This window comes from Pseudophryne corroboree, chromosome 8, assembly GCF_028390025.1.
Source record: "Pseudophryne corroboree isolate aPseCor3 chromosome 8, aPseCor3.hap2, whole genome shotgun sequence".
NCBI classification, from domain to species: Eukaryota; Metazoa; Chordata; class Amphibia; order Anura; family Myobatrachidae; genus Pseudophryne; species Pseudophryne corroboree.
Window position 1 is genome coordinate 22,895,523 of NC_086451.1, and position 14,551 is coordinate 22,910,073.

The 14,551-nt window shown below is 53.8% G+C and overlaps 1 protein-coding gene across 1 annotated transcript in view; it reads left to right on the plus strand.

The window, feature by feature from the left end:
- The first annotated feature begins 7,161 nt into the window (after positions 1-7,161).
- LOC134948212 (discoidin domain-containing receptor 2-like) overlaps positions 7,162-14,551 on the plus strand; it is a 241,476-nt gene continuing 234,086 nt past the window's right edge. The window contains exon 1 of the mRNA XM_063936059.1: positions 7,162-7,512. The gene's annotated coding sequence lies outside the window, so the exon portion shown is untranslated. The remainder of the gene's footprint in view (positions 7,513-14,551) is intronic.

Consider the following 14,551-nt stretch of genomic DNA (forward strand, 5'->3'; position numbering starts at 1 on the left):
CCTAACCTCCCCTCTCTGCAGCCTAACCCTAACCCCCCCCCTCTCTGCAGCCTAACCCTAACCTCCCGCATCCCGTACCCTAACCCCCCCTCTCTGCAGCCTAACCCCCCCTCTCTGCAGCCTAACCCTAACCCCCCCTCTCTGCAGCCTAACCCTAACACCACCCTCTCTGCAGCCTAACCCTAACCCCCCCTCTCTGCAGCCTAACCCTAACCCCCCTCTCTGCAGCCTAACCCTAACCCCCCTCTCTGCAGCCTAACCCTAACCCCCCTCTCTGCAGCCTAACCCTAACCTCCCTCTCTGCAGCCTAACCCTAACCCCCCTCTCTGCAGCCTAACCCTAACCTCCCTCTCTGCAGCCTAACCCTAACCCCCCTCTCTGCAGCCTAACCCTAACCCCCCTCTCTGCAGCCTAACCCTAACCTCCCTCTCTGCAGCCTAACCCTAACCCCCCTCTGCAGCCTAACCCTAACCCCCCCTCTCTGCAGCCTAACCCTAACCCCCCTCTCTGCAGCCTAACCCTAACCTCCCTCTCTCTGCAGCCTAACCCTAACCTCCCTCTCTGCAGCCTAACCCTAACCCCCCTCTCTGCAGTCTAACCCTAACCCCCCTCTCTGCAGCCTAACCCTAACCTCCCTCTCTGCAGCCTAACCCTAACCCCCCCTCTCTGCAGCCTAACCCTAACCCCCCTCTCTGCAGCCTAACCCTAACCTCCCTCTCTGCAGCCTAACCCTAACCTCCCTCTCTCTGCAGCCTAACCCTAACCTCCCCCTCTCTGCAGCCTAACCCTAACCCCCCCTCTCTGCAGCCTAACCCTAACCCCCCCTCTCTGCAGCCTAACCCTAACCCCCCCTCTCTGCAGCCTCTCTGCAGCCTAACCCTAACCCCCCTCTCTGCAGCCTAACCCTAACCCCCCTCTCTGCAGCCTAACCCTAACCCCCCTCTCTGCAGCCTAACCCTAACCCCCCTCTCTGCAGCCTAACCCTAACCTCCCTCTCTGCAGCCTAACCCTAACCCCCCTCTCTGCAGCCTAACCCTAACCCCCCTCTCTGCAGCCTAACCCTAACCTCCCTCTCTGCAGCCTAACCCTAACCCCCCCTCTCTGCAGCCTAACCCTAACCCCCCCCCTCTCTGCAGCCTCTCTGCAGCCTAAACCTAACCTCCCTCTCTGCAGCCTAACCCTAACCCCCCCTCTCTGCAGCCTAACCCTAACCCCCCCCCTCTCTGCAGCCTCTCTGCAGCCTAACCCTAACCCCCCTCTCTGCAGCCTAACCCTAACCCCCCTCTCTGCAGCCTAACCCTAACCCCCCTCTCTGCAGCCTAACCCTAACCCCCCTCTCTGCAGCCTAACCCTAACCCCCCTCTCTGCAGCCTAACCCTAACCCCCCTCTCTGCAGCCTAACCCTAACCTCCCTCTCTGCAGCCTAACCCTAACCCCCCCTCTCTGCAGCCTAACCCTAACCCCCCCTCTCTGCAGCCTCTCTGCAGCCTAACCCTAACCTCCCTCTCTGCAGCCTAACCCTAACCCCCCCTCTCTGCAGCCTAACCCTAACCCCCCCCTCTCTGCAGCCTCTCTGCAGCCTAACCCTAACCCCCCTCTCTGCAGCCTAACCCTAACCCCCCTCTCTGCAGCCTAAACCTAACCCCCCCTCTCTGCAGCCTAACCCTAACCCCCCTCTCTGCAGCCTAACCCTAACCTCCCTCTCTGCAGCCTAACCCTAACCCCCCCTCTCTGCAGCCTAACCCTAACCCCCCCCTCTCTGCAGCCTCTCTGCAGCCTAACCCTAACCCCCCTCTCTGCAGCCTAACCCTAACCCCCCTCTCTGTAGCCTAACCCTAACCTCCCTCTCTGCAGCCTAACCCTAACCCCCCTCTCTGCAGCCTAACCCTAACCCCCCCTCTCTGCAGCCTAACCCTAACCCCCCCTCTTTGCAGCCTAACCCTAACCTCCCCCATCCCGTACCCTAACCTCCCCTCTCTGCAGCCTAACCCTAACCCCCCTCTCTGCAGCCTAACCCTAACCTCCCTCTCTCTGCAGCCTAACCCTAATCCCCCTCTCTGCAGCCTAACCCTAACCTCCCCTCTCTGCAGCCTAACCCTAACCCCCCCTCTATGCAGCCTAACCCTAACCTCCCCCATCCCGTACCCTAACCCCCCCTCTCTGCAGCCTAACCCCCCCTCTCTGCAGCCTAACCCTAACCCCCCCTCTCTGCAGCCTAACCCTAACCCCCCCTCTCTGCAGCCTAACCCTAACCCCCCCCTCTCTGCAGCCTCTCTGCAGCCTAACCCTAACCCCCCTCTCTGCAGCCTAACCCTAACCCCCCTCTCTGCAGCCTAACCCTAACCCTCCTCTCTGCAGCCTAACCCTAACCCCCCTCTCTGCAGCCTAACCCTAACCTTCCTCTCTGCAGCCTAACCCTAACCCCCCTCTCTGCAGCCTAACCCTAACCTCCCTCTCTGCAGCCTAACCCTAACCCCCCTCTCTGCAGCCTAACCCTAACCCCCCTCTCTGCAGCCTAACCCTAACCTCCCTCTCTGCAGCCTAACCCTAACCCCCCCCTCTGCAGCCTAACCCTAACCTCCCTCTCTGCAGCCTAACCCTAACCCCCCCTCTCTGCAGCCTAACCCTAAGCCCCCTCTCTGCAGCCTAACCCTAACCCCCCTCTCTGCAGCCTAACCCTAACCTCCCTCTCTCTGCAGCCTAACCCTAACCCCCCTCTCTGCAGCCTAACCCTAACCTCCCCTCTCTGCAGCCTAACCCTAACCCCCCCCCTCTCTGCAGCCTAACCCTAACCCCCCCTCTGCAGCCTAACCCTAACCTCCCTCTCTGCAGCCTAACCCTAACCCCCCCTCTCTGCAGCCTAACCCTAACCCCCCCCCCTCTCTGCAGCCTAACCCTAACCCTCCTCTCTGCAGCCTAACCCTAACCCCCCTCTCTGCAGCCTAACCCTAACCCCCCTCTCTGCAGCCTAACCCTAACCTCCCTCTCTGCAGCCTAACCCTAACCCCCCTCTCTGCAGCCTAACCCCCCCTCTCTGCAGCCTAACCCTAACCCCCCCTCTTTGCAGCCTAACCCTAACCTCCCCCATCCCGTACCTTAACCTCCCCTCTCTGCAGCCTAACCCTAACCCCCCTCTCTGCAGCCTAACCCTAACCTCCCTCTCTCTGCAGCCTAACCCTAATCCCCCTCTCTGCAGCCTAACCCTAACCTCCCCTCTCTGCAGCCTAACCCTAACCCCCCCTCTATGCAGCCTAACCCTAACCTCCCCCATCCCGTACCCTAACCCCCCCTCTCTGCAGCCTAACCCCCCCTCTCTGCAGCCTAACCCTAACCCCCCCTCTCTGCAGCCTAACCCTAACCCCCCCCTCTCTGCAGCCTAACCCTAACCCCCCCTCTCTGCAGCCTCTCTGCAGCCTAACCCTAACCCCCCTCTCTGCAGCCTAACCCTAACCCCCCTCTCTGCAGCCTAACCCTAACCCTCCTCTCTGCAGCCTAACCCCCCTCTCTGCAGCCTAACCCTAACCCCCCTCTCTGCAGCCTAACCCTAACCTCCCTCTCTGCAGCCTAACCCTAACCCCCCTCTCTGCAGCCTAACCCTAACCCCCCTCTCTGCAGCCTAACCCTAACCTCCCTCTCTGCAGCCTAACCCTAACCCCCCCTCTGCAGCCTAACCCTAACCTCCCTCTCTGCAGCCTAACCCTAACCCCCCCTCTCTGCAGCCTAACCCTAAGCCCCCTCTCTGCAGCCTAACCCTAACCCCCCTCTCTGCAGCCTAACCCTAACCTCCCTCTCTCTGCAGCCTAACCCTAACCCCCCTCTCTGCAGCCTAACCCTAACCCCCCTCTCTGCAGCCTAACCCTAACCTCCCCTCTCTGCAGCCTAACCCTAACCCCCCCCCTCTCTGCAGCCTAACCCTAACCCCCCCTCTGCAGCCTAACCCTAACCTCCCTCTCTGCAGCCTAACCCTAACCCCCCCTCTCTGCAGCCTAACCCTAACCCCCCTCTCTGCAGCCTAACCCTAACCCCCCTCTCTGCAGCCTAACCCTAACCTCCCTCTCTCTGCAGCCTAACCCTAACCCCCCTCTCTGCAGCCTAACCCTAACCTCCCCTCTCTGCAGCCTAACCCTAACGCCCCCTCTCTGCAGCCTAACCCTAACCTCCCCCATCCCGTACCCTAACCCCCCCTCTCTGCAGCCTAACCCCCCCTCTCTGCAGCCTAACCCTAACCCCCCCTCTCTGCAGCCTAACCCTAACACCCCCCTCTCTGCAGCCTAACCCTAACCCCCCCTCTCTGCAGCCTAACCCTAACCCCCCTCTCTGCAGCCTAACCCTAACCCCCCTCTCTGCAGCCTAACCCTAACCCCCCTCTCTGCAGCCTAACCCTAACCTCCCTCTCTGCAGCCTAACCCTAACCCCCCTCTCTGCAGCCTAACCCTAACCTCCCTCTCTGCAGCCTAACCCTAACCCCCCTCTCTGCAGCCTAACCCTAACCCCCCTCTCTGCAGCCTAACCCTAACCTCCCTCTCTGCAGCCTAACCCTAACCCCCCCCTCTGCAGCCTAACCCTAACCCCCCTCTCTGCAGCCTAACCCTAACCCCCCTCTCTGCAGCCTAACCCTAACCTCCCTCTCTCTGCAGCCTAACCCTAACCTCCCCTCTCTGCAGCCTAACCCTAACCCCCCCTCTCTGCAGCCTAACCCTAACCCCCCCTCTCTGCAGCCTAACCCCCCCCTCTCTGCAGCCTAACCCTAACCCCCCCTCTCTGCAGCCTAACCCTAACCTCCCCCATCCCGTACCCTAACCCCCCCCTCTCTGCAGCCTAACCCTAACCCCCCCTCTCTGCAGCCTAACCCTACTCTCTGCAGCCTAACCCTAACCTCCCTCTCTGCAGCCTAACCCTAACCCCCCTCTCTGCAGCCTAACCCTAACCTCCCTCTCTGCAGCCTAACCCTAACCCCCCTCTCTGCAGCCTAACCCTAACCCTTCTCTCTGCAGCCTAACCCTAACCTCCCTCTCTGCAGCCTAACCCTAACCCCCCCCCTCTGCAGCTTAACCCTAACCCCCCCTCTTTGCAGCCTAACCCTAACCTCCCTCTCTGCAGCCTAACCCCCCTCTCTGCAGCCTAACCCTAACCTCCCTCTCTCTGCAGCCTAACCCTAACCCCCCTCTCTGCAGCCTAACCCTAACCTCCCCTCTCTGCAGCCTAACCCTAACCCCCCCTCTATGCAGCCTAACCCTAACCTCCCCCATCCCGTACCCTAACCCCCCCTCTCTGCAGCCTAACCCCCCCTCTCTGCAGCCTAACCCTAACCCCCCCTCTCTGCAGCCAAACCCTAACCCCCCCTCTCTGCAGCCTAACCCTAACCCCCCTCTCTCTGCAGCCTCTCTGCAGCCTAACCCTAACCCCCCTCTCTGCAGCCTAACCCTAACCCCCCTCTCTGCAGCCTAACCCTAACCTCCCTCTCTGCAGCCTAACCCTAACCCCCCTCTCTGCAGCCTAACCCTAACCCCCCCTCTCTGCAGCCTAACCCTAACCCCCCCTCTTTGCAGCCTAACCCTAACCTCCCCCATCCCGTACCCTAACCTCCCCTCTCTGCAGCCTAACCCTAACCCCCCTCTCTGCAGCCTAACCCTAACCTCCCTCTCTGCAGCCTAACCCCCCTCTCTGCAGCCTAACCCTAACCTCCCTCTCTGCAGCCTAACCCTAATCCCCCTCTCTGCAGCCTAACGCTAAACTCCCTCTCTGCAGCCTAACCCTAACCCCCCTCTCTCTGCAGCCTAACCCTAACCTCCCCTCTCTCTGCAGCCTAACCCTAACCTCCCTCTCTGCAGCCTAACCCTAACCCCCCTCTCTGCAGCCTAACCCTAACCTCCCTCTCTGCAGCCTAACCCTAACCTCCCTCTCTGCAGCCTAACCCTAACCCCCCCTCTGCAGCCTAACCCTAACCTCCCTCTCTGCAGCCTAACCCTAACCCCCCCTCTCTGCAGCCTAACCCTAACCCCCCTCTCTGCAGCCTAACCCTAACCCCCCCTCTCTGCAGCCTAACCCTATCCTCCCTCTCTCTGCAGCCTAACCCTAACCCCCCTCTCTGCAGCCAAACCCTAACCTCCCCTCTCTGCAGCCTAACCCTAACCCCCCCTCTCTGCAGCCTAACCCTAACCTCCCCCATCCCGTACCCTAACCCCCCCTCTCTGCAGCCTAACCCCCCCTCTCTGCAGCCTAACCCTAACCCCCCCTCTCTGCAGCCTAACCCTAACCCCCCCTCTCTGCAGCCTAACCCTAACCCCCCCCCTCTCTGCAGCCTCTCTGCAGCCTAACCCTAACCCCCCTCTCTGCAGCCTAACCCTAACCCCCCTCTCTGCAGCCTAACCCTAACCCCCCTCTTTGCAGCCTAACCCTAACCTCCCTCTCTGCAGCCTAACCCTAACCCCCCTCTCTGCAGCCTAACCCTAACCCCCCTCTTTGCAGCCTAACCCTAACCTCCCTCTCTGCAGCCTAACCCTAACCCCCCTCTCTGCAGCCTAACCCTAACCCCCCTCTCTGCAGCCTAACCCTAACCTTTCTCTCTGCAGCCTAACCCTAACCTCCCTCTCTGCAGCCTAACCCTAACCCCCCTCTCTGCAGCCTAACCCTAACCCCCCTCTCTGCAGCCTAAGCCTGACCTCCCCCATCCCGTACCCTAACCCTAACCTTCCCGAAGTGTGCCTAAACCTAACCCCCCTCCCGCACGCTTAACCTACGCCGTCAGTACATACTTACCTTCGGGACCCTGACTGTCGGGATATCATCATCGGGATCCTGACCTCCTCTGTATTCCTGTGACAGTATTCTGGCAGCTGGCGGGATTCCGGCGTCTGTATGGCTGCCAGGATCCTGAGCGCATACCCCCCTGAGATGTGCTCACTGTACACATCTCAGGGATGCAGGTTAGTGCATTTGCGTGAAGCGATTGCATATTGTTTTGCTAATATCGCACCCAGATTGCGTTGTATATATAAGCAATGATAAATAGGCCCCTTAAACAATTTTAAATGTCTATACTGTCAGCAAAACAGACACGATCTAGGGTATAACTGCAATTTATCTTATTACCCATAAAGCACAGCTCCCCCGTATACTCGCATCCCAGGCTAGCCCCCCCATCCCGCCATTCCGCATCCAAGGCAATTTTGCTAGTACTTTATAATAAATTGCATCTCAGCTGGTTTCAGGACCTTGTACCTTTAAAAGGCAAAGCAGATGCTGTGCCCCCCTCTGTCACCCTCCTCTACCCTCCCCTCCTCCTCCTCCTCCTCCTCTCCTTGTCTCCAGCCGGAAGGGGGATGTGATGCAAAATCACAGTCAAACTTTTGGAAGATCTCTCAGGTTATTACAGAAAGCGAAGAAAGGAACTTAACAGACCAAAAACAAATACAAAAAGGCGCTTTGAGGACCACTAAAGCCCAAATCCATACAGAGAAGTCACAGACAGGACTTGTGGAGATCCCCAGGACATCTGAACTCCGCTTTCAGGTCAGTTTTCCAAGTTTTTGCGGCTGCCTTGGTGCTGCTGTGTGATCAGGATGACAAACACTGATCTGTGTGCGGGGACAGGGCAATGTGGAACAATGGTCAGGGTGGAATCAAACAACAATTGTTAAGAGTAACAAAAAGTAACATGCTGGATTTTTCTGCGGAAAGTTGAATTCTTTGGTCCATTTTCTTTTTTCTTGGTGGGTAAAAGTTTTTGCTGTTAGACCTCTAAGGTTCTGTACAGGAGAAACCTGGAGAGCGAGCGTTTATTATATACATGCACTTGGATGTACGATATAACTTTCTGCGAAACATATGTTGGAAATGGGGGGGGGGGGGGGGTGCTGTGTTGTGTTTAGCACAGTAATGACAATTGTGTTACCTGTGGCTGTGTGCTGTATTTGGAACCTGGGGGAATACAGTATGCATTGTATAGCAAGATTATGCCTTTGTTTATCAACGAGTGATAAATTTCACTGTGAGTGATACATTGCACCAGCCAATCAGCTCCTAGCTTCCATATCACAGGCTGGGTTTGAAAAATGACAGTTAGGAGCAGATTGGCTGGTGCAATTTATCACTCACAGTGAAATTTATCACTCATTGATAAATAACGGCATTAATCTTCAATTATGTCCCATATAGTATATATCTGATTGATGGGGCCTTATTCTGGGATCTGTGAGTTACAACGGCCACTCGCAGGCTGATCTTGCGCACTACGGGCGAGCACCGGCAGGCACCGTGATTGGCCACAGATGGTGTGATTGTAGCTTGTGAGAGACCAACTGTGGTCATTGCATGGCGGCACAGTGGTTAGCTTTGCTGCCTCAGAGCACAGAGGTCATAGGTTAGAGTCCAACCAGTTTGTGATATGTGTGGAGTTTGTATGTTCTTCCTGTGTCTGCATGAGTTGACTCCAGGTGCTTCACTTTGCTCCCGCTAACCCAAAGCATACTGGTGGATGAATTGGCTTTTGGAAAAAATTAACCCAAGTGTATGTGTACACGTGGTAGGGAATATAGATTGTAAGCTCCTTTGGGGCAGAGGTTTAAAAATAAAAAAATCCCTGTAGCAGCGAAACTGTTTGCTCTGTGGCGTATCTCTGACGCAAATGAGTAAAGACTTTTGCGCCTGTCTACCTTATAGACGGCAGCCAATCAGGATCGCTCTTTCATTACATTTATTCTATTCGTATTGTAAAATCGCTGAAAAATACGCCACAAAGTGGTGACTTGACCATGTCGCACTCTAGTAAGTTCCCCTCTGAGCGTCTGCGTTATTCCAGAAATGGTTAAATATGATTTATTTTGGCAGGAAATGGGCTGAATGCCAATCTACGTCCCGGACATATAATGTTCCCTGGCAATGGGAAAAGGACTTCACATGATTTTTATACACTACAAAATGACCTGTGTAAACAATACCGCGCTGAGGTAGTGAGGAAGAGAGGAGGAAGCCTGAGGATCTGAGAGACAGTGAGGGCAGGAAGGAGGGCATCTGTGAGAGGATACTCATGAGCATTGCAAGGAGTAAATAGATGAGGGATAATCGTAACAATGATTGGGAGCAGGGTTAGGGCTGATCATGGTCACATAATTTGCAACGCGGTGCTTCTCTGCAGAGCAAATGAACCGCAAATGCACTAGGCCAAAGGAGGGGACCGACCACTTCCAGGTCGGCCGATGACCTCACACAGGGCCCTGATGGTGTTGACGGCCCAGGGTTGTTGCTGTGAGCTCACAAGTCTTGCAGATGGACCCAGCCATCCAAGCTCTGGGGTTGGACACAATTGGCATATACAGTAGATAAAACAGACACTAATATATGAGGTTATCGTCGTTGCTAGTATCAGGAATACAGCCTGAAATGACTGGGCCTCGACGCAGCGTCATCAGTGGTCTCTGACAATGCTCCATGGAAACACACAGCAGTTCAACTACATGCAGATCTGGCAGCCATCTTTACGGGCATTTATCTAGTACGTTTTGGATTCTGTAAAATGATAGGTAGAAGTTTATTGGTTGCTATAGACAACTTCGCCACATGTGCATAGGTTTGAAACATCTCCCCCTAGGTGTTCACAGTAGTAACTGCACCTAAGAGCAGGGACATGACCAGCATAGTGGATGATGGGGCAGAGCTAGGCCCCAATCATTTATGTGCCCAATAGTCAACGCAACTGTTGCGATGGCTACAATTCCGCCAATGCATGTACTAATAATTGCAATTTATAAATATAGTGAATATTGGCATTCAGGTCAAATAGGAACTGTTAAGTGTTATGATGGGCGCTTTATGGCATGTGTCATGTAGTACAGTATGTTATGAGGTAAATGATTGGTTGCTATGGGCAACTTCTTCACCTGTCCTCTTTAGATGGTTTGATACATCTCCTCCACGATATTGTATAATCATTCTGGGCGGGATGTACTAATGTACATCGCCGCCCTGCGCCACGATGCTGATCGCATATGTACTAACATATGCGATCAGCATTGCGGAGGACAGCTCTTCCGATAAGAGCTGTCCTCCGCGATGCGCAGCGGCAGCCTGACTTCCGGGATTCGTCCCCAGGAGTCAGTCTGCGCATGCGCGGGGTGACGGGGACGGCCGCAGGGCATGCTGGGAGGGATCCGATCGGATCCCTCACACAGCGCCGCGGAGAGAAGCCCATAGGCTTCTATGGACGTACGCCAGCTAAAGCTGGCGTACCCCGCCGCGGCGCTGTCCTGCCGGCCGGGGGTTAGTACATCAGGAAAATGCGGTAAACAGGGAGTTTACCGCATTTTCCGCTTAGTACATCCCGCCCTCAGTTCCTAGTTTCGTGTGGATTGGAAGAGAAACCTAAAAAATGCGCCTGGCGGAAAAGTTTAAAGTTCTACATGAAAGATATGGACCATAGATGACAATTAGTCTTGTGCATTTCAATTTAGTGGTAAGGCTGGGGCCACACAGTGCGGTACAGCGCGTCCCACTCGGCAGGAAGGAGCCAGCACATGGACCCCTATCCGGCCACCCACACATAGGCGGCGGTGCATGCTGCGGTTGAGCCGGATGACAGGAGGACCTGATTTCAAGGAGAACACATACATTTGAATGTATGTGTTCACACAGTGCGGCTGTGCCGCACTGTGTTCTCCTTTAAATCCGGTCGTGGCACTGGCCGGGTGCCGTTCTGCGGCATCCGGCGAAAAGTGTGAATCCACATAGCGTTTTTTCGATGCACCCGGGTCCTGCAAAACGGGTCCTGAGAAAAAACCCTATATGTGGCCCAAGCCTAAATACTTTATGGTAATTTGCTGACAGGCGGCACTATTACGTTGCAGCCAGCGCAGCGTGTTTTACAAAGCAATTAAAATCTGTGTGCAGAATCGTTCCTGTCCATGTTTACAATATATGGGGTATATTCAATAAGAGTCGGGTCCATTACGACATGCAGCTGTCAGCGGCTGTGGGGGGAGCAGCGGGGAGAGCAGCGGAGGAGGAGGAGATGGAGCGGAAGAGAGGAGGAGACGGGGGAGGAGAGGAGAAGACGGGGGAGCAGCGGCTGCAGCAGCGTAACTGGAGGCTCACGGCAGCATCCACCCGTCTCCAGCAAGCGGAAACGGGGCTAAAACCTGTCAGGTTTGGCCCCCGCTTCCGGCAATGCACGCTGATCGGCGGCTTCAGCGCGCATTCCGACAAGTCGGGTTTCCCGACTTGTTGGAAAAAACAGGGCCGTAATGAATAGGTCGGAACCCCTTCCGACCTAAAACTGTCGGAAGCTGACGTCTTTCTGACAAGACGGCAGCTTCCGACAGTTATTGAATATACCCAATAAACTTGGAAAATATATACCCAGCTTATAAATCATTGTAAGGTCTCTTTTAATAGCGCAGATAAGTTTGGAATCTGGACATATTGTCCTACCTGCCAGGACTAACACGGTTCCCCTGGGAGGACTCAGCCACTTCCCTCTGCTGACACATAACTCAGTGCAGCCACCACAACCATCCAGGGCTGTAATCTGAGTGAATGGAAACCTGTCCCCCTCTGCCAGCTGCTTAGGTCAGGCATTTTAACAAGGCCACAAGCCTAAAGTGGTGAAGATAGACGCTAACTGAGAGCCTCTATCTCATCCAGGGACGGTCTGGCAGCAATCAGCCGCCGAGGTTTTGTATGGAATGTAACAGTCCCGATTGCTTAATAAATAGTAAAATGCCTTTTTCTAAAAATAAAAAAAACAAGTCAATAAGCATTTTATGTTAATCGCATATAAAGTTAATTCTCCCATGGCGTTCCCTTTGTGCCTGTCCACCTTATTGCAACACTGCTATTCCAGACTAGTCGCTGACTAACGGCTTACTGAAGGTTGCAAGCTACTGGCCTATTAAAATGAGCAATCAAGGAACCAATAGCGCCTTTCTAAACTAAACGATAATATCGCTACTTGTAGTGTCATTCTGCGGATTTGCTGACAGGAAGTCTGCGGTGCGTTGGGAAATAAATTCCCCTAAACTAATATTTTTATTCATATGCTTCTGAAGCAAACCTAAATGTAAATGCATTTACCCTATCATGTCAGTAGTTCTTTTGGATATGCCAACCTGTCGTCTTACATTAGCCGTCCATTATTGGTCAGAACTGGTTGTCCCATCTTTAGCCTTTGAGTGATAAAACTAATTGTGAATGATAAAACTTGCATATGCAAAATGGTGCTCCAGCCAGTCAGCTCCCAGTTGTCATTTTTCAAACATGACAGGAGCTGAACACCTGACAGTTAAGAGCTGATTGGCCGAGGCACCATTTATCGTACGCAACACGTTTTATTATTCACAACGAGTTTTAGCACTGGTTGATAAATGAGCCCCATCGTGTATGATAAAAGGTACGCAGACCAATCATCTCCTAACTATTATGTGTTTGAAAAATGACAGTTGGAAGCTGATTGACTGGAACACCATTTATCATATGCAACGCAACTGCCACTGGCAAGGAAGTCCAGGAACAGAGCATTTTGTACCTAATGGAATGGGTCGTGTTGGAGAGTATGTTGCTATGGGAAACGCCTCCACTTGTCCTTTTTAGCAGGTCTGATACATCTCCCCCGCCCCCTCCCCCCCAAAGTCTGACTTAAAATTGCATGCATATAGCAGAGTGGACAGGCCCCCATCTGACTTACGGCAACCCTATATAGTATGCGTAAAACTGTTTCCATGACAACAGAGATACTTTTCTGTGACCAATTATTCAACTCATGGCAGCCATTGCTCATACTTGCTCTGAGTGCACCAGTTATTTGTATAGCGCCAGCATCTGCCGTTGCGCTTTACAGTTGGGAACCAAACTAATAAAACGAGACTGGGAAATAACACAGACAGACAGTGAGGTAAGAGGGCCTTTCCCAAAAGCTCACGATCTATAGAAAGTGCAGCTATTCCATTCTTTAGCGTAATAGACAGAGCCTGGATTACTGACAGACCAGTAAGTGCCTGTAGCCGCAGTCCCAGCATTCCTGCAGCACTTTCTCTCATTTGATGAACACTCGGACTTGCTGTGCACCTGAGAAGTACCTCAGGATGACTGGAATACGTTAAATTTTTTTGAATGCATTTATTTGTTAAGCCCCACTGTGAGCCCCGGCTGCCGGTGCTTTCTTTCCTTTTGTCCTGAGTCCAGGAGCTTTTGTGTCAGGGGGAGGCGGAGGGGGAGAAGTCCTGGATGACTGAACACAGAACTAAGCTGATGATCTGGTCAGCACGGAGAGTTCAGGCCTGGTACAGGACACTAAAGACTACAAGCACTTCAACAGCGTGACCATTTCTGCACAGTGTGGTGGTGAAGTTCCAGAACTACCCGGTCGAATCACATTATTATGACCACTTGACGTCGGCAGCGCGTAGCCCATGAAGTATGTCACGTGTCGTGCGCTGGCTTGGTGGGTATATAAGGTGTGCGATAGGCAGACGTTGCTGATTAATGGGGCGATTTATCCAAGATGCAAAAGGGGGTGATTATCGGCTTTCTGGCCAAGGGCGGCGGTATTTCTGACACATCGCAGTGTGTGACCTGTCCGCGTACTGCTGCGGTGAAGATGTATCGTGACTGGACAAATGGCACCATTGTGAATCACCGACGTGGAAACTGCGGAGCACCACGTGCCGTTGATGTGAGAGGTGAAATGTCGGCTACGAAGGTGCGTGAGGGCCAACCGACACGCTACGGTGGAGCAGCTCACCGTCAGAATGAACCTGGGGGCTACCAGACGTGCGTCTAATACGACAGTTCAGCCGTCTAGCTGCTGTCCGTGCGGCACACGGCGGTTACTCTGGCTATTAGCTGGTGGTCATAATAATGTGACTCCACCGTGTACATCAACATTCTGCAAACTTATTATAGTCAGTCATTGATGAAATACTTGGTGCAGCCAATAATAAATAGTATATGTTATTCATGAGGGGTGTGGTATGGAAGGTAGATAGTAACTAGGTCAACAGTGTCTAGGTCGACCACTATTTGTCGACAGTAACTAGGTCGACAGGGTCTCTAGGTCGACAGGGTTCTTAGGTCAACATGGTCTAAGTCGACAGGTCAAAAGGTCAACATGAGTTTTTTATGGGGGGTTTGTGTCGTTTTCTTCGTAGAGTGACCGGGAACTCCAATTAGTGCACCGTGTCCCCTCGCATGGCAAGCGAACTTCGGGCAAGGTGCCTCGCTACGCTCGGCACAGATTACCGTTCCCAATTGTAGTCCACGTGGATCGTTAAGTATGAAAAGGTTAAAAAAAAAGAAAAAAATTGTGAAAAACTCATGTCGACCTTCTGACCTGTCGACCTAGAACATGTCGACCTAAAAACCCTGTCGACCTAGTAACCATCGACCAATAGTGGTCGACCTAGATAGTGTCGACCTAGTTACTGTCGACCTAGAGACCGGACCCCAGTCATGAGATATTGTATAAGGAGACACAGGTGTAATTCACAGGATGGTTCCTAGCCATGGCACGATGGGGGTCTGGTCTTGCGCCCTGGCCCTTGTAGGCAGTGCAGCGCCTCTC